This window comes from Lissotriton vulgaris, chromosome 8 (assembly GCF_964263255.1).
Source record: "Lissotriton vulgaris chromosome 8, aLisVul1.2, whole genome shotgun sequence".
NCBI lineage: Eukaryota > Metazoa > Chordata > Amphibia > Caudata > Salamandridae > Lissotriton > Lissotriton vulgaris.
In genome coordinates, this window is record NC_141696.1 from 588,583,276 (window position 1) to 588,607,372 (window position 24,097).

Below are 24,097 nucleotides of genomic sequence, written 5' to 3' on the forward strand. Positions count from 1 at the left end.
TCTTCCAGGGGGGTTATCAATACATTTGTGCACCTTGGGGAGGAGGTACAGAATGGGTAACAGGGGATAATCCTTTTTAAGAAAACAGTACTCTTCCCATTCTAGCCAACCTCTATCCTTCCATTCACTTAATTTATCCCACATGTTTTTAATACTGTTACTGTATTCAGTCCGATTAGACCTTTGGTACGTTTGTCCATCATGCAGTTGTCTTTCTGCTTCTGCGACGTACATCTCTCTAGGCATTATCACAATGTTCCCCCCCTTGTCTGCTGGTCGAATGAGGATACTGGGGTCCTTGGCTAGATCTTGTATGGCCATTTTATACAGTTATATGTATATATATACTCCATATAACTTATCAGATCATAGTTATTACGGCTTCGGAGATCCCATTTTCTTTGTGTGCATTGTAGAAGAGGCTGTACTAAAGGAAGCAGCTCATTAGTGTCTCCTGAGGATTTAAGAAGATGCATATCACATAGCTCTGAATATTTTTGAATGTTTTCTTTTGTTTAAAGAAGAGGAATAACTGAAGTATTATTTAGCACCTTCTTTTCCTCTCCTGGATTTGTTGACCAGTTGTTACCCTGATAGATTTAGTGGGTCTCTTTTTATATTTTTTGTTTGGTGGGGGTAGGGGGATAGTCGATTCCTTCTGCGGGGGAGCCACCAAACCTCCTGCCTCCTTCCCTGTCTCTACCCCTGCCGCAGTCCCCTGAAAAAAGAGACCCTCTTGTGTTACTTACGCCGTACCATGGTTGTCTATGGGGTCGTCGGGGGTACAGACTGTGTGGGTATAGTAAGGGAAGCACTCTGTCCCAAGGTCTCAGTTCTTTTTCCTTTACTTTCCCTGGATCGTGGCTACAGGGTTGTTTACGCTTACCCATATTGCTGTCCGGTGCGGGGACATAAATAAGGTGGCCCAGCCTCTTCCAGGCTCTGACGGGTCTGCCCTTGGCCCATGCGTTTCCTACGCTGCAGGAGCCCAGGAGTCCTTGTATGCGCCCTGGGCGCGTTTGCCATGATGCAGCGCCTCCAGGCGCAAGGATCATTGAAGGTTTGAGTCCCCTGTTGCCCCCCCCCGGCTGCCCCCGGTCAAAATGCTGGTGCGGTGTGCAAAGGAGCAAAATCACAGGCAAGTTTGAGCGTCCGGCGATGCAGGAGCCCAGGAGTCCTCTCATGCGCCTCCGTCACGTTCGCCGTGAAGCAGCGCCTCCAGGCACAAGGGTCATTTGGGGTTGGAGTCCCCTGCTGCCTCCCCGGCTGCCCCTGGTCGAAATGCTGGTGCGGCCTGCAAAGGAGCAAAATCAGAGGCCAGTTTGGGCATCCTGTAAGCACATATATCTCACTTAGAGCTTGACTCAGATATTTGTATCAACTTCACAAGGGAATAAGAACCCTGGCCTGCTCGTCTTTTGGAGCCATTTCACGAGGGAACAAATGCAGCAGCTCCACTTCTAATGGGCCAGCGACCTACAGCCAGAGCCTGGGGTGTCAGAGTGGGGGAGGTTAGTGTGGCAAGGGGTCTCATCACAATATACATAGCAAAAGATTAGCATTCTAACACTTACCATTACGGAGGACAAGGCACCAAAACACACATGCTTGCATCCACTCCTAGAGCGAAGAATGGAAAAGGGTGGGATCTATGACTGATGGCTACTCTCAACCAGGTACGGAGACTACAGCACCCAAAGCCATGACTCTGAAAGTGTCACTGGCCTATTGTGAATACTGCCATGGACTACAATGGCATTCATTCATTATGAAGGACTTTAGAATGGTTAAGTCCTGCGTTGTGGGTCTCAGTTCAGAAAGTTGATTTACTGCTTCGTTTCCATCTCCTGCTTCAGAGCGAGGTGGGGCAGGTGGCCTGGGACAGACAGCCCAGAGTTAAATGCATCGATTTGTTTAGAAATGTGATAGTATCGCTAAATAAGGTAATCTTTTTATTATTTGTACAGGAATGTGAAGAAATTTCAGGAGGGCGCAGCCCAAGAGCCCTAATGGAGAATCCGCCCCTGGTGTCCAGTTGGGGTGTGAGTTTGATTATAGCATCCAAAACATAGGAGAGGACCACAGAAAACGCTGCCTGTAAAATTCCTGCCATTCTGGCTGTTGCGATTTGGAATGTACCTGATGCCAGCATCTGGAGGAAACAAATAAGTTTTACATGCAATGGTATGGTTTTAGGCCATTCAGTTGGTGGCTGGAGACCTAGCACAATCTTCTCCAGCAATTCCATGATGGACTCCCTCTTGAGTCTGTAGAACTTTTTCACCTCCTAATCCCTGAGGTAAATGAGGGATACGCACTACCAGAAAACACGCTCCTTTCTCCTTCGCTGCCTCACTGGTTGTGGTGGAATCCTAGTTGCTCCGAGTTGCAGTATAATGACCGCCATGGCATAGTTGAGCTTGCCAAATTGTTTTTGTTGTTCCTGTTCATATACAACGGCCACTACATTATTTCCTATGCCTCGTTTAATGATACGCAGCAATTCTGGACCAGGGCTATCTTTGTGTTGCACTTCCACAGGATATGAGATGTAGTACTACAGCCATAAATAGCCTTGCGTTTCAGTAGTGTTGAATTTTGCCAGGGAATACCTATATTGAATATATTAAATATTGTGTGACACAGCTGCTTTCAGCGCAGCTTTTGTCCCTTGCAACCCTGCAAATACATAGGTTTATAAATATGACTAAAAGCTTGTGCTGCCATGGCGTCACTATTTGTGGTGCAGCGCCAGTGCACACCGCTGTCGTTATGCAGCTCGTTATCTAGCTCCAGATGAAGTATTCTCTCCAGTGGCTCCATGGCCAGAGCGAACAGAAGTGGTGCCAATGGAACTGATGTGTAGTACCACAGCCAAATTCCTAGTTTCTTTCATTTACTCTATTAGCCTTCCCACTGGCTCAAACATGGGACTCTGATTGTTAAGTCCAAATGAGAAATTAGGGGGGCATATTAGTATTCCTTCACCACTACCAACAAGAACTCTCACCCAACTGAGTTGAATGCTTTCACTACAGATAGGATGCCACTGTGAAATCAGGCTTGCCCATAACCAGAAAATGTCTCACCTGAGCCAGCCTGCATGCGTTTGCTACTGTGCTGCTATTATCAGTCACAAGAACGTCCTTGCTGTAGCTTTACTAATAATAGTGTTAATCACTGACAGCAGTCTATATAATTTCCAGTCTGTTTCCCCCTTAGAAATCCCTATCACCACTTTCTTTTTCGAACTGCTAACTGGCCCAGTTTGAGGTCTTCGGTCCACAAATTAAATAAGATTTTTTTAACGCACTTTATTGGGTTTTCAAATCACTTAATTGCATGAAAAATTACATGCTTGCTTCTTCTTCTTTTATTTTACTTTATTTTAGCCTTTTCTAGCTTCTTTTCTCTTTTGTCTCTTTTATGTCCCTTTTTCTTCTTCTTCTTCTTTTATTTTACTTTATTTTAGCCTTTTCTAGGCTTTCCAGGTCCTTTTTTCCTTTTTTTCTTGTTCTTTTCTATGCTTTTCTGCTTCTTTTCTTCCTTGCCTGACCCTGAAATGGCCGCTCTGTTGATTTCTATTGCCCTTTTTTCTATTGTCCTTTTTTCAAAATGGCCGCTGCTCTTCTCGCGGGATTTTGCGATCGAAATATCGCTCGCCTGACTTAGAAAGGGCTGCTTCCCCGATCTCGCCTCTGATTGGCCCAGCCGCCTGATCTCAAAATGGTCGCCAAGACTCTCGCGAGAGCTCGCGCCTCTATTCTGAGATCACGCGTTCCTTCGCGCTTATCGCTGATTGTTGGCGATTCTTCATAAGCGGTCGGGTGGGCTCCGATGTCGCTCCTTTCCTCCTTTCTTTCTTGGCACATCCAGGGTGGGCACCTGGTTCTTCTTGATATTCCGATGTCGCCGTCGATCAATGTGCGACGATCTGCATGTCGGCTCGTTTTACCCTTCGTCGCCAGTTGTCGTGTCTCGCTGGTGGCCGCCGGACAAACACCACGCTTCGCACACAGGTCAGTTTCTCAAGTATTCTTTATTTTCTTATCTCTGCTGCGGATTACATACACGTCCGTCCCCTCTGCCCGTCCTGGTCAATCTGTCCTCTTCCTGTCCTCTGACCGGATGTGGTGTCTGGTGACCTGGTCACCTCCCTCATAACCCATAGGGGCCTAGTGTCCTCAGTCCCTACTTGTCAGGTCACGACGCAGTGTTATGCAATAAGACAAATCAGTTTACGGGCTAATACATTAGACAATCAGAATAAGCAAGTACGCATTTTTGCAAAGTGAGAAAAACTTTCCCAAACAAGAAAACAAACTCCCTATCCCTCCCTCCCGAAGCCAGTCTGAGTGGTCGATTTTTGGGTAAGGGACCATGTGGTTGGGGAACATCAAACAATCTATACAGCAGTATAGAAGAACTAAGCCAGCAGACCACCTGCACTAATATTTCTATTCTGATATTCAAAACACATATGTATATTTTACAATTCATATATGTGGTACAATTGAATGGCAAGGTAACACAAGGTCCCGCTCTTTCAACGATGTTTCCAACAAACAATCAATTGCTACATGCAACATAAATAACATGCCTGACCTATTGCTATAGTGAATTTTTTTTTTCTTCGCTGCTAAGCTTTTTAATAAAGAGCCGTGCATAATGACCTCCCTCGTGCCTTGCAAATAAAGTTCAGCCTCTATTTGGTAAAATCACATATTGTATTCTTTGCTATCTTCCACTAGCCTACTATGCACTTGCTTACCTCCTAAATTACCGTTATTCTTTTGTCTTCTGGTTGCCTATGTAGAGTTATGTCATTTCTCGTATTAGCATAGAGCAGTAAAATAAATAATCACACCTGTGTAAATGTTTCCTGTTGGCATAGGGGACGCTTGTGCCCTAACACTCCTAGTACAGTAGGGGGCATATTATCAAGAAACGGCGTTAAAATTATCGCTGCTTTAACGGCAAAAAACTGCTGCTAAAACGGCGATAATGGGCTTGATAATATGCCATTGTGAATTGTGAATTCCCATAGAAGCCCATGTTCTGGTGTGAACATGGGCATCTATTGGAATTCTTTAGTGGCAGTTTTTTGCCGCTGAAGCAGCGATAATTTTAACGCCCTAATGATAATATGCCCCTAGTTTTTTATAGTAATGTGAGATCTCTCAGGTTTGACGATTTAATTTATTTTGAGGTGAAAATATTCTCACCATTACGAAAAAATTAAATATGTGGATATTCTCATTATTTATAAAAGCAAGAGAATCAGTCTCTTTAATCTATCATGATTTGTGTAATAATTTGAATAGGAAATGTAAAGGAAAGGAATTAACAGCATCACTGAGTACTTTCAGGGCACAGAGTGCAACATAACATTTTAGGGTTTCCAAATTGCATAGCACAACACAATAACCTCCTTTATGCATCTGGTACAGAAATTAATAAAGGAAAGCTCAGCATATGGTTACTCGAAGGAGAAAACTTGTGATAGTGTTTTTATGTCCACATGAAATGTCTTAGATAATTGCACATTTCTGCAGGGACCAACGGCTATTTTATTTCTATTGCCGAGTACATTTTTATCCTGTTATACTGATTCTTGTCGGAAATGAGAAACTGACAACCATGCCCTACATCCGACCTATGCAAACTCACAGCATTCCTAATATTTTAAACAGCAAAGCCCTTAACCTTTTCACAAATGCAGCATTTTAATGACTTTACATGCTCATGGGGAATTTGGTAAATAATCAAAATTCAAGCACTATAGACTGTTACAGCGACTCGTTCTCATTCCTTTACCATGACTGAGTTGTGCGTGGGCTGTGTTTTTCTGTATATTGAATTCCTGAATGTCCGGTTTGTTTGAGTGAAATTCACGACTCTGGCACCAAAAACCAAAACAATGTTTAAATTACTTACCTAATAAAAGCTGAAGACAACGAGGGAATGCAATACCAATGGGCGACTGACTTAAGGCTTTTTCTAAAAAAAAATCTCCTTGTTGGGTGATTGAACACACCAGTGCAAATATTTGTACATTTAGGGGAAGATTACAATGCCATAGTATGGCATCATAATCAGCTGTTCGGATTAATTTTCGACCGAACCATTTGGATGGAGTCAGTCGGAAAGGAGTCTGAACTGGATTTCCGATTGGATTCCGACTTGCTTGTGGAGCACATCTGCCATTTGAAAAGCCTCCAGTAATCCCAAAGGCAGTTCTTTCCTCCCAAGGGATTACAATGTCAGATTCCGATAGCCTCTCTGTACCGGCCTTTCCAACACAGAAAGGCTGTCGTAAGTCCACTTTGGGGGCCCCCAGGAGGTCTCTTATGGGTGTATGGCCTCCAATTGGAGGACGAGGGGGGACCTATGATGCCTCCCTGCTGATCCATGCACCCCGTGGAAGGGGTGCAGAGATAAACTGCACCACTTCTCTTTACAATGAGAGCATGCATTCTGATCGTAATGCATGCTCCCAATGTAAAAAATAAGAGTGCGACCAGCAGTTTTCGTTCGCATCCAAATTCTGGGTCAGGAGGTCGGTCGGTCCAAGTACCGAATTGATGTCAGGCAGACTCAGGTCCGTCTAACATAAAAATCAGGCCCCTAGTCTTAAATTTAGGAGTTGCTTTTTCTATCTGAGCATCTTAAGAAATTGGTCTTGGTCTAAGTTTTTGATTCTTGTATGTGGCGGTGTGTTTGAACTTCAGCTTGTTCTGTATACCATAGTAATGCCATACACCCTCTCACCTATTCCTGTGAAGCCAATATCTTCATCAACTGTGTATACTGTATTCGGCGTAATATCGATTTTTTTGGATATTTTCCTTTAATTGTGTTTTAATAAATTTCATATGTATTATATTCATTTTCATAATAAATTTTGGGTACACAATCATACCTTACCTCAAACCTTTCTTCTTACATGAGAGCCTAATTTTTAAGGCTTAGTGTTTTTCAAACCAAGGAGCGTACCCCACTATGGTCAAAAGTCTGGCCAAAAGACAAATCCAGGCTTTCTTCACATGGAGGAAACGACTTCACGTAGTGTTTCTTTTTCCAGTTTTATTAAACTTTCGTAAAATCATATTGGGGTCCCACCCTTTGGAAGCAGGCGTAAGAACGTGCCGTCAAGCTCTGATTTTATATTTATCTGGCATTCTATCCCGCTTATTTGCCGATTTGCTAGGTTTTTGGCTGAGGCCAAGAAAAAATTGTCAGATTCAGAGCCACGCCAGTAATTTCTTTTTTCTATAGGTCAAAATGCCCTTTATATTCTTGAACCTTTAGCTGAATATTTTGGCTACTAAAGGGTTGAATAAGAAAAATGATTGAACAGCACTCACCATGGTGCTTTTACACAGGTTTTGTAAGTGTTGTGCACATGTTTTCTCTGCTAATCAATGCCTGGTCAGATACTCAATGATCCTGGACCCTAAGACTTATACATTTACTTGGCTATATCATTTTCTTAAATAAACAGACATAAGTTATTAGCAATATATATTACTGTTCAAATCTGGTTAGTTTATTCACAAGCCATTACACTTTCATATCTTAGATCTATTTTACATACAAATATTTCTATATTTTAAACCTGTGCATTGCAAATGTTTCTGTCTCAAACTTCAAATTACTTTTTAACAAAGGTCTTTAAAGTTTTTTGGTTGGCATTATGACCCATAGCGTAATTGCACAGGTTTTGAACATACTGCTGCTAAATAGTGTTTGACAAAACACTTAGGGCATTATTATGAGTACAGTGGTCCACAGGAACAACATACTTCAGTGGCAGCCCTACCACCTCTACCACTGTGGGTCCGCTCGCAGTATTCAGAGTGTGGCAGTCAGACTGCCACAGGACCCTGCAGCATTCAGCGTTTCAGCGTGTGCAATGAAATTCGTTTTATTTATTTATTTATTGACATTACTCTGGTCGGCTGTGAGCCGGAGTTTACTACGCCCCACCTTACCCCTCTCCCCCCCGGTCCTCCCCACCGCCCACGGCACTCCCTCCACTAGCCGCTACTGATCCTGTCAGAGTGGCAGTGGCGGGCCAAGAGGAGGACTGCCAAACTCGTAATCAGGCTCTTAAGTGCTTTTTAGAACTTTAGATTGAACAAATTACAAGGCTATTCGAACTGCAATAAGCATCTCTAAATTGCTTAAGTTATTTCTTATCCCATGCTACTGGAAAATGTTAAGTTATGCCTCCTTATTCATCTGCACTTGCACTTTCGTATTGCACATTTTATTTCCCCATTGGTATACATCTTTGGACATTGTAATTTATCTATTAATATTCCTTACTGTGAAAGCAGTACTCATGGGTATGTTTAATGGTATTGTGTTGTTTATGTATTAGAAATTATTTTGATTAATCAAGCAATAAATACATCATCATCAGGGTGCTTTTCTGTTGAAAAAAAACCCTATATCTTGTGTTTTCTTTATTAGTCATTTCTTTCTAAAAAGAAAACCCTCGCCCCATTTCCTTTCTTCTTTCTGATTTTATTTCTATATCCCTTTTCTATTTATTTTTACACACTTAATTGAAGATCTGTTACCCCTTTGAAGTAAATAAAAAATAGCTGTAAGAATCTTACACCTAATGAACGATTGCCAACTCTGGCATTTTGAATGCAAACAAATAATAAATCCAAAAATATGGTGAGATTGAAATAAACTGAATTTGTGGTCTAAGGATCTAAGGATAGTAGGACTAAAATATTGAAAGTCTCAAACAGCAGCAAAAACACATTACCTGGACACTCAAACTATGCACCTCTATGACACATCAGTGACTGTGTTAATGGACAGTAATGATCCAATAGCATTATATCAGTCTTTATATTTTAGTACTTTCCTCTAGCAATATAAAAAAAACTCAAAACACTAAGGGCCTGATTACGAGTTTGGAGGTCCTGGAGTAGTCTGCCACGCCAGCGCCATGCTCCATGCTCCAGGACTGCCAAACATGACTGCTGGCTCCCACCAGATTGTGTATAATCTTGTGGTTTGGCAGGCAGTCCTTTGGCATTTCCACGGCTGGGCCTATTAAAAATAAACCATAATGGGAACGCCAAAGCACGAAAAAGGAAAAGGGGAGACGGCACACAGGAGGGCACAACATGTAGATCCCCTGTTGTTTCCACATGACATAGTTTTCATGAGGGACCTCACTGCCATGAAAACTGTGGCAGTAAGGAAAATCGTAATATGCTTGATGGTGCTGCAGTGGCATCACCAAGCATATTGTGGCCTCAAAACTGACACACCACTGCCAGGGATCGCTGATCCTTGGCACTTGCAGCGGTCCCCTGAAGGTCCGACCGCCATACTCGTTATATGGCAGTCTGACCAGTGGTGTGGCGGTTCCTCACCACACCTCCACCACAAGTTTGGCGGTTCTATGGACCACACACTCGTAATTAGGCCCATAGTCTTCTGAAAACCTATTTTCCCCACCCTTTTCTCTTTCACAGTCAGACTGTCTCCTGTTCATTCAGGGATAACTCTCTTTCCACAGAAATGACATAATATACTTGATGAGATCTAATGAAAAGATTCTTCTAATACCATAGATCAACTTGTCTCTCATTTTGTAGTCTGTCCACATTCTCCTTCATACGTAACTGGCCATATAAAAAATTACTTCAAACACTAATGAGCCACACTCAAATGACACACATCTTCCAGTTTCTAAAGGTTGAGAATTAAAAATATGCAGTTCTCCATCTATTTTCAAATCCATGCATCTTCTCAAAACTAGTATAACTTCAAAACATTATCCTTAATACTCAAACCACCTTCCATGTTCTAGCTCCACTTCAGCCCCCTAGGTCATCCTTCTAAAAAGAATATCATGTAATATTTGTGGATGCGGCTAAAGCTAAACATGATTCTGCTACAGCGGGACTCCAAAAATAAATTCTAAATCAACTTTGCCATCTCCCTGAATCCTCAGAACACACATTCATTCCACAGTGGGGTCCATTACACTGCACACTTTCTCTGTTCATTTAACTCGACTTCAGGGATTTGGTGAAAGAACCAGGAGTCCTACCATAACATTGGCAGGGTGTCTAGATCTAATTAACTATTTATTATTTACACCTATAGTTTAAAAACGATTTACCAAGGTTTCATTAAACACCATTTTAATTAGACACACCACCATAGTGGCAATGGATCTGCTAGAAAGAAAATCAGGCATAGGAAAATACAAGACCAGCTTTAATTCTCAATTTTTCTAATTTTGTATTCAAAGCAAACTTTTAGTATGTCTGACATTTACCGCCTGATTCATCATTCATAATGGCGCTCGCAAAGGGCCAGATTCTGAGAATCTGGCCCTTTGCGAGTGCGATTTTTGCATTTGGGATTCAACATCCCAAATGCAAAAATCGCTATTTGCTAATTCGCATATTTGCGAGGATTTACATTTAAGGAATCTCTATTTGAGATTCCTTAAATGTAATTCATCATCCATTTTACAATTGCGAAATCGCAATTTCGGGCCGCAATTTACCGCGAGGTCAAACCTCGTGGTAAATTGCGAAAACTCAGAAAAATGCATTTAAATGCATTTTTCTAAGTTGCACGTTACACACACACATGTCCTTTGGACATGTGTGTGTGCAACACCTGTGTTAATTTCCATTGCAGGGGTGCTACAGGGTGTCCTTTGGACACCCCTGGCACCCTTGTACTCGCAATCTCATTTGCGATTAGCTAATTGCTAACCGCAAATGAGGAATGACTCCCCATGCATTCCTATGGGCCTTTTGGCCCATAGGAATGCATGGGGAGTTATTCCTTATTTGCAATTAGCAATTAGCTAATCGCAAATAAGGAATCAGTGGGAATCGCAATTAATATTGCGATTCCTACATGAATACCGTTTTGCGAGTCTCAAATAGCGATTCCTTATGATTCGCTATTTGAGCCTCGCAAAACGGCCCGTTCATGAATCAGACTGATAGGCATTTATGAATTTTTTATTCAATAAAATCTTTAACTTTATTTAAAAATGATAATTTTATTTAAAGTCAGAAAATAGACATTTATTTCAAAGTTCAGTGTAAAGTTTAGCAAAGGACAGATAGTTCCAAATTCACTCTCTCCTAACATCCCTAACTAACACCCTCATCTCATCCTAACAGTCCTGCAAAGGAAAACAAACAATCAGAGAAAAATCTTACATCCAGGAATCGATCTTCAGTCCGGCAGCATCTCCAGATGAAACCGAAGGAGCGATGCCTCTAAGCAAAATCAGGAGTTTTTATGCACTAATTTCCTAACTAATCTATCTAAAAAGTATCTAACATAACCAATTTGGGGTGGGTGAGCATCTCCTCACCATTACAACATCATATTCATGTTGAATCAGCGATTTATTAATGCTCTTTTGTTCTAAGACAGTTGTGTCCTAGTCACATCCGCGACTTGAAACGTTGTGTCCTTTTCCCACGTTTAGAATACTTGAATGTCCATGTCTTGGCACCCATCCTTGTTTTCGGGACGTGGTAACCTTGAACTCCCCATCTGAGCACAGACAGCTCCCTTGCGGTAAACATCCTTTACCACAAAGTTTTTACCACGCGGTACCTTTACCACGCGGCCGTTACAACGCAAGTCGTTACCACGACTTGCGCTGGAGGGCGCTGTGGGATAAGGAGTTTTATAAATTTATATTCCAACACCTTCCCTACTGTTACGGGGACTGGTGTTGGAATATAAAATTATAAAAATCCTAAATCCGCGCCCTCCAACGCAAGTCGTGGTAACGACTTGTGTTGTAGCGGCCGCATGGTAAAGGTATGCGTTGTTACAACCTGCGTTGTAATAACGTACATCCCTCACTCGCGCTTGCAGGCTTTGGATGCACATGCGCAGTCTAACATTCGCTCGCAGTTCATCAGAGCGGTCATTTTCTTGGTAGGCCTCAGAGGCCACGTTTTGAAACTATCGTAGAAACAAAGACACATTTATGTTAAATATGGAACTAAAGCCCTTCTGTGTACCTCCCACCATGCTAATGTTTCCCCATTAGTTATTACCTAGTAGATAAGCCACATAAATGTGTTTTATACTCACATATCCGACAACTTTCTGGCACAAAACATATACAATAAGCACATTTAAACCGTGTTTATTTATGTTTAAGCTATGCACTAGTTCACATAACAATTACAACACATATTAGTTAAATATATTGCTTCATGCAGGCAAAATTAGTATTCCCACTTGTGTTCATGTATGCATATACTATGGTTGATTATTTCACCACACCACATCATTAGTAAAATGTTAACGTTATGAAAATTGATTTTACAAGGGGTACACAAAATTTTGTTTTTGCCACCTCTCTCCATCAATTCCCTCATCTGGTGATCCTATCACCAAACATCTTTCAAAATGTTGGAAAATTTTGCAGAACATGTTTCGAATTCTTCATATTAGAATAATCTATACTCTTGTAACTTTCTCATTTGATTCTTCCATTTCTATTTCATTCCTTTCTCTTTCCCTTGCTTTTCCTTCTTGAATTGTCTTCTTTATTGCCTTTCTAAAATTTACCCTTCCTTTGCATATGCAGCATAATCTTATCAGAAAAATCACTATCACTAAAATTGTTATTGGAATTAGTAGTTTACCTATAATTGAACTACCTATTTCCAGGAACCAATGCTTAACTGCTGTAAAATTTCTACCTAATTTTTCAAGAACACCTTCAACCTCCAGTCGTTCAATCTCTTTATGTAAATCTGTAATGTTTGTAATATACTTCTCAATATTTTGACTTTTGTCTGGAATATAAGTACAACAATGTTGCACTTTCAATATTCCACAGATTCCTCCCTCTTTTGCTAAAATTATATCAAGGGCAAGTCGATTTTGCATTACCATAGCTCTCATAGCAACCATTTCAGTATCAACCATCAGGAAACCTCCTGCTGTGTCTGTTGACAATCGATCAACTATTGTGGACAATTTTTGAATTCTTTTTGCGTTACATGAAATTCCCACTGCTGGTATCAGTGCTCCAAATACATCACCTATTATTTCTAACATACTCTCTCTTCTTTTTCGACTTAAAACTTTGCCTATCTCATGCTTTCCATTAGTACCTCTATCTACATGGAAAAGGAAAGACCAAGCCCACATAACAGGTCCCATACCAATGGTCGGGTAACCTATAGTAAGCTTTATTCCCACAGATAAAATAAACACCCGGGAAAACAGGATCATTTCCTCATTTAAATCCCCAACCCCCTATAATTCTATAAGTGTCTTTACATTGACTGTTTATTTTTTGGGGTTCCTGAGTTGAACCCTGGTGCTATTACCTGGACTGTGGGCTCTGCGGGCTCCCTATTTGCCGGCGCTTGCTCTGCTGACTCTTCCCTCCGCCGCCTGCTCAACCGGACAACAGGAGCGGCCGCACAGAGGGGGAGGCTAAAACTACAAGCCCCAGCAGCCTCTGACAAGTCCACGCCCACAAACGTACCCGGAGGCGCTTTGAAATTGCGTGCTGTCTCCCGCCTCACGCGTGGGCTGAGCCCGGGCAGAGAGAGGGCCGTCTGTGGCCATCCGGGGCCAGTCGAGGCTGGGCTGGGCCACCCCCCTTTGATTTATTGTCCCATTTGCTTCAGCCTGTGGCCTGCATACTTGTAAATATAGCGTTTTTAATTATTATACATTCGTATATCGTATTATCTTTATCCTTATATCTTTGATGCAGTCACCGTTACATGTATTTTTTAGTGTAATAATATAGTGAATATTGCTCTCTGTGCTATTTTTCTAAATACATTTAAATCTATTATTAAAAGAAATGGGGAAAAATACGCCCACTCATACAACTGGGAAAACAAAAGCTGTTGCTAACCCCCCCTACCTACTTTGACAGCAATAGATCGAATGTTGCAGCAGACGATTGGGGTGGTCGCCTCTGCTATTGAAAGCACAGAAAGACGTCTTTCTCTGCCACCCGGTTTCTTTCCCCCTTTAGCTAATACAAATATGTACATAATAACTACTAACTCCCAGGATTCCTTACTAGCCCCTTCATTTGCTTGCTTTGCCTAGAAGAAATAGTATAACACCAATAAATGAGAGGTCTCTCAGGGATCGCATGGATGTAACTGAATTAATGGCCCTAACTGCACGGTTGTCTGTGACTCCCTCTTTATGTGCCAGCAATCAGATTAATGATCTCACTCCTCCAATTGAGGAAGGCCCAGACAAAGAGGGACAAGATATCCTAGGGAGTCCAATTCCTATCTTAAATATCAGCGATAGCCCCTGTGTGAGAACTAGAGGGCAAAAGGCTAGATCCAAGCAAAACATACTGCCAGAGAAAGGCAATCCAGCAAAACAAATAAAACTATTTATTTATTTTATTTTATTTTTTAAACTTATAGGGCGCAAACAGCTACCCAAAAAGGGTTTCCCGGCGCCTAAGAACACAGCACAAAGGATGGAATGCGTTCAGCAGAGGTCGTTCAAGATTACTGATCGAACTAGTAAAAGGAATACCAAATCTAAAGTGAACAAAGTCTCGGAAAATCTAAATGGGATTAGAGGGAGCGAGGAGAATGATCAGTTAGAGACTGTCCCTCTCCCAATTACTAATAGGGACCTAAAAGATGATTCATTTTGGGAAAGAATGGAAACCCTTTTAATGACTTTTTTAGAATCGATTACTTTAAAGGTAAAAATATAGAATTAAGGCTAACCAATATCGAGGGTAAGCTTGACAAGCAGCTGACTTCAAGTGAGGCTAAGGGCCAGATGCATCAAGCAAAATGCGCTCGCAAAAGGGCCAGATTCTCAGAATCTGGCCCTTTGCGAGTGCAATTTTTGCATTTGGGATGCATCATCCCAAATGCAAAAATCGCAAATAGAGAATTCGCTAAATTGCGATTGTTTGCATTTAAGGAATCTCAAATTGAGATTCCTTAAATGCAATGCATTAAAGTATCAAAAATAGCGAATTCGCTAATAGGGCACGCAAATTACCACGAAATACAACTTCATGGTAATTTGCAAAAACTTTGAAAAATGCACTTTTGTGCATTTTTCAAAGTTTCATGTTGCGCACACACATGCCCTTAGGGCATGTGTGTGCACAACATATGTGCACAGATCACATTCAGGGGTGTAACAGGGTGTCCTTTGGACACCCCTGCACCCTTGAACTCGCAATCTCAATTTGCGAATCGCTAATTGCGATTCGCAAATTGAGATTGTCTTCCCATTCATTCCTATGGGCCTCTAGGCCCATAGGAATTAATGGGGAGGTATTCATTAATTGCGACTCGCAATTTGCGAGTCGCAATTAAGGAATTCTAAGGAATCGCTATTTTTATAGTGATTGCTTGATGCATTCCATTTTGCTATTCCTTATTAGCGATTCCTTAATTTTCGCTAATAAGGACTCGCAAAATGGATGCTTGATGCATCTGGCCCTAAGTCCTTACATCACACTAGTGCTACATGTTCTAAAAACGGTTCATTAGCTTCTGCCAAAGTGTCAGCTCCTGTTAAAACACCAGCTCCCACCAAAGCACCAGCTAAATCCAAACATTCTAACCCAAAGCTTACTGATCGGCCTGATCACAGTAGCCTAAGAAGAGACACTGTAACTCAAGATAAGGGGTCCGTTGACTCACTTTTTGTAGCCCCAAATGTGTCCTCGTTTGTACCATCTCAATAAAATAGAACATCAATAGATCAATTCGAGGAAGGAGTAACACCGAATCTCTTTAATTTAAATCTCCCGCTAGAAGCAACACCATATACTGTGGTCCTGGCAAATGTACCTCCACATCCCCCAAATACTGTTGAAAATTGGGCAACCCTGAGAAATAAATCTCTCTACTTTTTTTCATCTAGGGTAGGACTTAAAAATCATCTTTTCTCAGAGTTTAAAATGGCTAGACGAGCAAGATGGGTAGGCACATCGACTTAAACGTTGAGGGGTGATTGTGTAGTTTTATCATTTCGGTCCCCTCAACTGGTCAATACAGTGATGGAAAGAGCGGCCATGGGGACTTATGACCCACATCTTGTTAACATTCTCCCTCTTGGCTACTTTTACTCTCCTCCTCGACCAATTAGACGCATTGCCCCCGTCCGCTACCCGACCATGAACTCGGAAGAACCATGGGTCAGAAGCTGTGGAATTCCTACATTTAACTATTATGACACTCTTAGTGGTTTGGAAAATATTGACTGACTGAGGTTAACTACTACTAACCCCACTGCACCAGGTTTAGATAAAGTTTCTCATCTTGATTTCTGTAAGAGGGAATATGTAGTTGCATCTGGGGAGAGAATACCACCAGCAGTGCCAACCATGTGTGAGGATGTGGAGCTTGGGGGGGGGGTGTTCTGACAGCAGAAGAGGACATGGGGCGGGGGCCACCAACTGGCCCCCTCTTCACCTATTAACCTCACCCCGATGTCCCCTGCAGTCTTGTCTATCCCCCCGAAAAGTCCATCGGTCCTTAAAATTTCATCATGGAACATAGCTGGCATTAGATCTAAAATTGAAAACCCCATTTGGAGGGATTTTATTCAATCCCAAGACCTTCTTTGTTTTCAAGATACATGGAGCCTTGAACCAATGCACTTGAATGGCTATAGAACTTTTTGTACTCCAGCTGTAGCGGTTCCTCATTGGAGACCTAAGGGTGGCTTGAGTATTTACTTATCAAACAAATTAGAGTTTGAGAAAATTATTGAACCTGTTAAAGACATCTACTTTCAAATTTTGGTTCTTGGTTTGGCTTGTGACACCCCAATTGCTATTGTCAATATATATAATAATATTCCCCGTGATGGTGTTACAAATGTCTTAAAGAAACTGACTAAAGCTTTGTTTATACAGGAAAAGAATTTTAAGCAGAAATTGATGGTAATCATGTTGGGGGATTTCAATTGTTAATTTCTGTGAACTTTGTCACCGAGACATGGGCCTCTGACTCCTCTGGTCACGACCTTCTCTTAGCCATACCTGAAGGATATATCTTCCAGAGGTTAGATAGAGTACTCTGCAGAGGTGGTGGACTGGCTATTCTCCTTAAATCCACACTCTCTTGCACCATAAAACCTTTATCGGTTCCTACGGACCCATTTGAGGCCTTATATTTCTGTATTGTGCATGCTCCATCGAGCTCCTTCTCTGGAATTCTACTATACAGACCTCCTGGTTCCAGAGCTAATTTCTGCCCAGAACTCTTTAGAATTTTGGAACCCTACTTTGGTAGATCTCATCTAACCATCTTGGGTGATATCAATTTTCATTTAGAGGATAGGGACTCGAAAGATACCACCTCCTTGCTTAATTCTCTGGAGGTCTGCGACTTTGTCCAAAGAGTTCTCCACCCGACCCATAAGGCAGGGCACACCCTTGATGGGATTTTTTCTAACGACTCTAGATTAACTGTCGGCATGCCGGTACCGATAACTTGGTCTGACCATCTAGCAGTCCCACTGTCCTTAGATATCCCTTGCCCTGATGCTGATCTGGGCACAGGCAAAAAATGCTTCAAAAGGAGCTTCAGAAATTTTACAAATGAGGCTCTGGCCCCCTTCATCCATAATACTAACATCACATCCCAGAGGGTGGTGGATGAGGCGGCTCAAGAACTCACTGATGCTATCACCAGAGCCGCAGAGGAACTAGCCCCCCCCTCTCTGAAATCTGTAGCTCGACAGAAGCCAACTGCCCCCTGGTTCACAAGTGCTTTGAGGCTTCTTAGACAAAAATGCAGACAGAAGGAACGAGGATGGCGCAAATCCTGGGATCCCAAAGATCGAGAAGTCTACAAGAGCCTGTTACGAGAATACAAAAATAGAGTGATTAAGGAAAAACAGGATTACTTTACCAACTTAACCTGTTCTTTAACATCTTCTAAAGAGCTCTTCAAAATCGTGGCCTCGCTGTGCTCTCTCCAGGTACCAGACCCTGTGGTTGTCTCACAGGAGCTATGTAATAACATATCAGACTTCTTCTATAAAAAAATAGATGATATCTATATAGCTCTACAATCACAGAGGAACTCTCTGAGTGATGAGGACTTCTCTCGAATTAAACTGCTGGAATCTTGGAATACAGATGCCCCCCAGTTCCTAAAACATTTCCCTGCTCTCTCTTTGGAGGGACTCAATCTCCTTTTGGACAAAACTAAATCGTCTTCCCCACTAGACCCAGTTCCTTTGAAATTACTAAAGGACTGTAGGGATATCATTCTTCCTCCAATGCTGGAAGTAATGAATGGAGCCATGGAACAAGGTACTTTTCCATTAGTTTGGAAGAAAGCTATAGTAAAGCCTCTTCTGAAAAAGTCCACCTTAGACCCCGGCATACTGAAGAACTTCAGACCCATATCCCTTCTACCGGCCCCTGCTAAGATGTTGGAGACTCATCTGAACTCGCATCTTTCTAACTTCCTCGATGCTTCAGGCTTCTTGGATGGGTCCCAACATGGCTTTAGAAAGCTACATAGCACGGAGTCTGCTTTGACTAAAGTCATGGATAACATCCGCAGGAAAGTTGATCTGGGTCAAACCACCGTGCTGGTACTGCTGGACCTTACAGCAGCATTCGACACCCTGTCTCCCCTTACTTTAACATCTAGGTTAAGGGAGGCAGGGGTAGAAGGACCGGCCCTCAGTCTCCTGAGCTCCTTCTTACATCAACGAGAGCAGCGTGTCATGCTAGGAGAGTACCTCTCCCCTGCTAAGTCTTTGCAATGCGGGGTGCCACAGGGGTCGGCATTGAGTCCGACCCTGTTTAACATCTACGTGGCCCCCCTTGCAAGACTAGTAAGATCTCAGGGGATGGAGGTAGTGTCGTATGCCGACGACACGCAGATTATGGTATCCCTGACCCACTCTGTGAATGTAGCCGCGTCAAACTTTAGGTCCTGCATGCAACTTGTTGCAGAGTGGATGATTTCCAACTCCCTAAAGTTGAACGGGGACAAGACAGAGGTCCTGGTCTTCGGCAAAGACCAGGGCATGTGGTCAGGTGAGTGGTGGCCTCCATCTTTAGGCATCTGCCCCACACCCACACAATCTGCCAGGAACCTTGGTGTCATTTTTGACACCCAGCTTTCTATGGAGCTTCAGGTCAATAGAACGGTGGCCACGTGTTGGGGCGTCATCAGGACTCTGAAAAGGATTGTCCACTATCTTTCCCCACAGGCACGGAAGCAGGTTGTGATCGCTCTTGTTGGCTCAAGGCTCGATTACTGTAATTCACTTTACGCCGGAGCCAACAAGGGCCTTCTGCAGCGCCTGCAGGTCATACAAAATGCGGCAGCGCGTTTTGCCCTTGCCCTGCCTTGGCTGTCATCTATGACCTTGGCGAGGAAGAATCTCCACTGGCTTCCTATTCCCTCATGGATCATGTTCAAACTTCTCTGTCTTACATACAGGGCCCTAACTGCAGGTCCGGCTGATGCCCTTGGATCCCTACTTACTAGGTACGTCCCGAACAGATGCTTACGCTCCAGTGAGCTTAATCAACTGGTAATCCCTCGTGCCAAGAAGGCTAGTTGGGGGAGTAAAGCCTTTTCCATTCTGGCACCCCAGATGTGGAATACACTTCCCCTTGAGATCAAGTCACTGCCTTCACTTGACCTTTTTAGGAAATCATTGAAAACTTGGCTTTTCATTAAAGCATACCAGTAAGCTCTGATTCTGATTGCTGACAGCTAGTTATTTGAGTTAGGCGCCTTGACGCCCATTTGGGCATAGTTGCGCATTACAAATGCCCTTTCATTCATTCAACTAACTAAGAACAATAGGTGCGGCATAGCACGGGATGATGGTGAGGGACTTTTACATTTTAAACATAACTCTCTAGGGGAACAATTTAATATTTTGCTAGCTAATTTCGATCTAGGGTTTGCAAATGAAATGTGTATCTCTGCCCCTACAGTAGCCCCAACATTTAATGGTAGAGGTTGCTCTACAACCATAGACTATATCACTATTTCTAATAACTGTGGGAACAGAATCTATTCTTTTAATGTTCCTGATATAGCGTTGAGCGACCACTTCCAGCTCTGCGTGTCTGTCCTGCTGCCTACTGTATCAACATTAATTAGCGATGGAGAATGCAACAGCTTAGACACTGATTTAGCAATTGGTAAAACTAATGGATATACATTAAAATGGGCTATGATAAACGAGGCAGAGATAATTAAAACAGTGGTTGAAAAATGCTTTTTAGAAATAAATACGTGTCTAGAGATAGATTCACCACCTGAAATTTGTCTTGCATCCTTTTCTGTAATATCGAACAAAATTAAAAACACCTTCACTAGGCAATTTAAGAACCGGAAGAAGGAGGGGGGCTGGTTTGACTCCAGATGTACTAAGGCCTATGCAGCCCTAAAAAAGGTATTGCATAACAAACCTATATCTGCTGAGGAAATCCGCAGATCTAGGAAAGATTACAAAATGGCAATTAAAGATTGGAAAAATACTCTGAGGTCTGAAGCTTGGGAGGCTCTTCATTCAGCCTCCATAACAAATGATAGTGCGAGCTTCTGGAAAATTGTGAGAACTCCCTTTCTTAGTGAAGAGGCTAGCCCGAAAATAGACATTGCAATATGCGACTCAGATTGGGTCAGACACTTTTCAAGAGTTTATGAAGGAGAAGAACACGAAGGAGAAGAACAAGTGGGGTCCTTGACCTCCACTTATGATCATCCCCCCAGCAGTAACTTGCATTTTACTCTCGTGGAGGTTGAAAAGGCCCTAAGTAGAAGCAAGGGCGCTAAGGCGCCTGGCCCAGATGGGGTTCCCATAGATATATTTAAGAGCACTCCCTCTCTGTGGGCGCCCTTCTGGTCCACGTGCTTAACGCTAGCTGCGTTACTGAATTCCTGCCCACTTGGGTGGAATCTGTTATCGTTCCGATTTATAAGAAGGGAAACAGACAGGACCCAGCCTGTTACAGGCGTATCCCCCTACTGGATTCCTTCACTAAGATAGCGGGCAGAGTTATTCTGGACCGGCTTCTGAAATGGGAAGAGGAAAACTCTGTTCTGTCTGATCTTCAGTATGGCTTTCGTTCCGGTCTGGGGACAGTAGAGCAGGGTTTGAACTTGATTATGCAGGTCGGGAAATATACAAGGGCAAAACAGGGCAACTTGTTTTTGGCCTTTGTAGATCTCTCGGCCGCCTTTGATTTTGTGGTACATTCTAAACTGTGGTTTATTTTAGAAAAACTTGGGGTTGAATCTAACATTATTTATTATCTTAAACGTTTTTATAGCAACGCGTCGGCCCGCGTTCGTTTTGGCCTAAATGGAGAGCGCACAGACAAAATACCAATCAGGAGTGGGGTCAGTCAGGGTTGTGTCCTGGCCCCCTTCCTTTTTAATTTGTATATAAATGGATTGGAAGATGTCTTGTGTAAAGATAGCCTGGATCCCCCATATGTAGGTGGCCGCCCAATACCAGCACTTTTGTACGCTGACGATGCTGTACTTATGTCACGCACTCAAGTGGGCTTACAGCAGGTGGTTGACAGCTTTTCCCACTTTATGAATGAGCTGGGCCTGAAAGTCAATACATCAAAGACTTTCACTATGTATTTTGGTAGGCAAAAAAAATCTAAGAGGCCAATCTTTATAGCGGGACAGAAGCTGGAATTTGCCAAGCATTTTTCGTATCTTGGGATACTTTTTGCCCAAAATGAGATGTGGTCCCAAGCTGTTTCTGTTAAAAAGCTTGAGCTTTTTGGATCGACCGCTGCTCTTAAAATTTTTTCAAGTAAATTAGGGACTAGACCTGTAGAATTGATTCAAATCTATAAAGCCAAATGTGTAGCTGGTGCTACCTATGGTAGTGGGGTTTGGGGGTTTGCAAACCCCGCGCCTATACAGGTTCCGGAAAACTCCTTTTTAAAATATATTTTGGCACTCCCCAAAAACTCCTCTAATTTTAATTGTCACTCAGAATTAGGCCTTTGTTACATCACAGACCTGATCAAAATAGAGCCAGTGCTATTATGGCACAGACTCTGGACCCAAGAAGCGACACACTTAAACAGAGAGGTCCTGACAGACATTTTTAAATTGGAGGGTGCTACTAAAATACCATGGGTGAAGTATGTTTTTAATTTTTTTAAAGACATCTGGAGAGAAGAATATTTTTTGAATCCCATGGATATTTCAGAAATCTCACGAAAAGATTTGAAGAAGGAGTGTCTAGCCCTTTTGGATTCCGATAGGATTGCTGCGGAGGTCTTAAATCCTTCTGTTCAGCAGTATCAATTGGTTTTAGCAACTTCTAAGATTCAGCCCTACTTAATCTATGTAACTAATAATTATGAGCGTTTCCTATTCTCACGCTTTAGGTTTAACATTTTCCACAGATTGGTTAGTTTCCCTATGATTAATAATTGGACGCACGATCTACCTCTATGCCCTTGCGATAATATCTCACCCCAGAGTACTATCTGTGGTGTCCTTTACATGGAAGAAAGTACAGGAACCAGTAGAGTAAGCCAAGAGGTATTTATTAAACCTCATCCACAGAAGACAGCCTAGTAACTGAACATCAGGGAATGCACACAAGGCAAGATTCCAGAACCACTACAGTCAAGGTTCTTGGCACATTAAAGATACAGTAACAATGAATGAGCTTGGTACATTAAAGATACAGTAACAATGAATGAGCACCTTCACACATCTCCCCCCAACAAAGAAAGAAGAACAACGAGTAAAACTGATAAAACAAAATTCAAGCGAGGAAGAGATTGAAAAGGTCATAATGCATAATCTCTCAAATAGGAGGGTGGTCTACGTATTCTCTGACCTCTAGAGGGAAGCATGGGTAGATTAGAGTTATTGGCAGAATTGGAGAACATATGAGATGAACCTTGTCTATCATAATAGGAAACAGGTATAGGTATCCTTGACTTAACAACGACAACTCTGCTTTTATTCCAAATTCTACCATCCTCAGTTTTAATGGCATTCCTAAACATTTTTACAACAGCTTTTACATCCGAGAATTTGGACCAATTTCTGCAACCAACAGGAGCTTTGATGCGAACCAAATCACCAACAAGAACTTTTTGAGCATTTACACACTTTCTTTTATCAAAATAAATCTTTCTCTCATCTTGCTTCCTCTCCTCCCTCCTTCGCCACTCACCTATTCCATTATCAACCAGACCTTTATCAAGATCCATCCAAGCAGGACACAGATAGGTGTTGGGAGCCCTTCCTTTAAACAAAACAAAGGGGGATCTACCAGTGGTTGTGTGGGGAGCATAGCGATAGGCATTTATTCTGTCTTGTAGGACAGATTTCCAATTTAAGCCAGATGATCTTGCTAACTGTATAGCTTCCTTCAGGGTTTTATTAACTCTCTCAACAGCTCCGTTGGTTTCTGGGTGGTATAAAGAACACTTCTTATGTACGATACCTGATTTTCCCATAAACTCTTCAAAAACCCTTGAACAGAATTGTGGACCATTATCTGACAGGAGACTATTTGGGAAACTTTCTTTTTTAAAAATGGCCTCTAGAAACTTTATTACTTCTTCAGAAGTGATTTCCCTTACAGCGCTCACCTCAATCCATCTGGAATAGAGATCCATAAGCACTAAAAGGTAAGGAGTATCACTTACACCTGACAACGGACCAACTATATCTATGGCTAGCTCATCCCAAGGATGTCTTGGGAGGGACCGCTTAACCATTGGCATCTGTCTAGTTTTAAGTATTTTATCACTTGCAGAACATTCTGGACAATCCCTCACTAATCTTTCTATCTCCAGATCCATCCCTGGCCACCAAAATTGCATTCGTAATATTTCTTTGGTTTTTACAATACCAAGATGTCCAGAGTGAGCATGAGATAAAAGTTTTTTTCTAATACCCAGTGGAGGAACCATTTTTGTTCCCCTAGTTAAAAAACCGGAGTGTATAGAGAGTTCATCGGAAACCAAGATCCAGGGTTTCTCTAAACGGGAGTTATTGCTCAAGGACAGCATAACTCTTTTTAATTCCTCATCTTTTTCAAGCTCATCTCT